Genomic DNA, 2,755 nt, shown 5'->3' with positions numbered 1-2,755 from the left:
TACCTAATCCCTAATCACCAATTTGATTAGATATCCAACCTAGATTAGATCCAATAGTTAACTAGGGTTAATTGCTTAACCCTAATTATTCCATTAGATTAAATCTACGTAAATAAATCTAATCATAATCAACAGCTAGTAATCCAAATACTCCTAATTCAAATCTACACATAATCTATAACATGTTCCAACCAAAATTCATTTCAAACCTAACCCTAAATCAACACATTACATGTATCAAACTCCCTACACATACCTCAATTCCCAGCTGAACAAGGTGCTGTACCAAAGTACTCTGAGGTATGGATGACTGCCGAACCAAACTGAGCTGGCTGGGTGAGGTGTCTGCCGAAGCCAAAGACACCACAGCAAGAACCAAAACAAATCTTCACCTTGCTGGATCAGAAAACCCACAGCAACCTCTGCTGGAGTTCTTTCCCAATTCACCCGAGACCTCAATCAGCAGCGACACAGAGGGAATCCAAGATCACCTTCACAGAACCTCCCCTCCCTATATCGGGTCAAGATGAGGAAATCACAATTCAACACAAAACATAACTCAATCAATCGAAATCCGAAGACACCTTACCTTCAATCGGTTGTCTCCAGAAAACGTCGCCCAATCCGATCCGTGAAACAACGTACCAAGGATTCTTCTATCCCCAAATCAACACGAACGAAGGTTGGATCCAAGATCGGACCTAGGATTGCCGACCATTAGAGAGACCAGAATCGAGGAAGAAACCCAACGCTAGGCACAATACCGAGAAATAGAAGAGTAAGGTTCGGATACATACCCTTGAAACCCTAATTAACTCGTCACGCCGGCGATCAAATGGATCTCGGGTCGATCGGAGAAGGAAGAGCCAACCGAATCGGAAAGAAAGTTCGCGGCAGACCTGATGAGAGGATATCAGGAGGGTTCGCCTCCTTGTTCGACCTCTGGCGAGGCTCCGGCGACGAGCTCCTCCGGCGAAGATGACAATCGCCGCAGATCTGTCCGCGACAGGGAGAGAGAGCGCGTGAGCAGAGGGAAGATCAGGGAAGGAGAATCGGCGTTTTAGGGTTGGGAAAAGAATTAAATAAAGGAAATGGATATATATATTAAACATTTCCTCACTTAAACGGGTGTCCCAAACAGGCTTTATCCGAACCCAAAATTTATCCCCTCAAAACCCTCCGTACGAGCTCCGAAAAATTCCCAGAAAATTTCTAAAAATTCCAGAAAAATTTAATAAGGCTATTTCCAAATAACCCTATTAATTAAATTTTTTCGAGATCTCACATCCTCCCCTACTAATAAAAATTTGGTCCCCAAATTTCGCTATAACTAACAGCAAACACTAAAATATAACCAGACAGTATAAATGCTGAAAGGAACTCTAACCCACATACCTCAGGTAAAAAGATGAGGGTATCGAGCTCGGATCGTATCCTCCAGCTCCCAAGTAGCCTTCTCGTCAGAATGATGCTGTCATCCTACTTTAACCAGTCGGACAGTCTTGTTCCGCAGCTGACGCTCTCTATGGTCCAGAATCCGCACCGGAACCTCCCCGTAAGTAACATCAGGCTGAATAGGAACAGATATATCTGACAGAACATGTGCCGGATCGGATACGTATCTCCTCAGCATAGATACATGGAGTACATCGTGAATGCTAGCTAGAGATGGTGGTAGCGCCAGACGATAAGCTACTGCTCCAATATATCGGGGAGCTAGCTTACCTCGGAGACCAAATCTCTTCACCCCTTTCGTGGGTGAAACTCTAAGAAATACATGATCACCAACGGAGAACTCCAGGGATCTCCGTCTCTGATCAGCATAACTCTTCTGACGGTCCTGAGCCTCTGACATCCTCCGTCTGATAGTGCGAACTAACTCTGCATCCTGCTGAGCTCTCTGAAGTCCTACCAACTAAGCCTCCCCAACCTCTTCCCAGAGGATGGGTGTCCGACAAGGCCTACCATACAACGCCTCAAACGGTGCCATCTGGATAGCCGAATGATAGCTGTTGTTGTAGGCGAACTCCACTAATGGCAGGTGGTCCTCCCAACTGCCTCCGAAGTCCATGACACAAGACCTCAGCAAGTCCTCCAATGTCTGAATAGTCCGCTCTGACTGCCCATCTGTCTGCGGATGGAACGCCGTACTGAAACGAAGCTGTGTGCCCAAGGCCTGCTGCAGACTCTGCCAGAATCGGGACGTGAACCGTGGGTCTCTATCAGATATAATGCTCAACGGAACTCCATGCAATCTGATAATCTCTCGACAGTATAACTCAGCTAATCGATCCAGAGAATCAGTCTTCCGGATCGCTAAAAAGTGTGTGGATTTGGTTAATCGGTCAACGATTACCCAAATCGCATCATGGCCTCGACGAGTCCTAGGCAAACCGACCACGAAATCCATAGTAATGTGCTCCCACTTCCACTCGGGAATAGGGATCCTCTGAAGTAATCCAGCAGGTCTCTGGTGCTCGGCCTTCACCTGCTGACAGACCAGACATCTAGCAACAAACTCCACGATGTCTTTCTTCATACCGTTCCACCAATAGGAACGCCTCAAATCACGATACATACGGGTCCCACCTGGGTGGATAGCAAATCTAGATCGATGAGCCTCCTGAAGTAACTCCTCCCTGACCGGGTGAGACTGAGGTACACATAATCTACCTCGGAAATAAACAATCCCCTCATCATCTAGTGTAAACTCGATCTGCTGTCCGGAAGCTATCTGGCTGCTAATGAACTGTAA

This window comes from Zingiber officinale, chromosome 6A (genome assembly GCF_018446385.1).
Source record: "Zingiber officinale cultivar Zhangliang chromosome 6A, Zo_v1.1, whole genome shotgun sequence".
Lineage (NCBI taxonomy): Eukaryota > Viridiplantae > Streptophyta > Magnoliopsida > Zingiberales > Zingiberaceae > Zingiber > Zingiber officinale.
Note: the sequence above shows the minus strand (reverse complement) of the source record.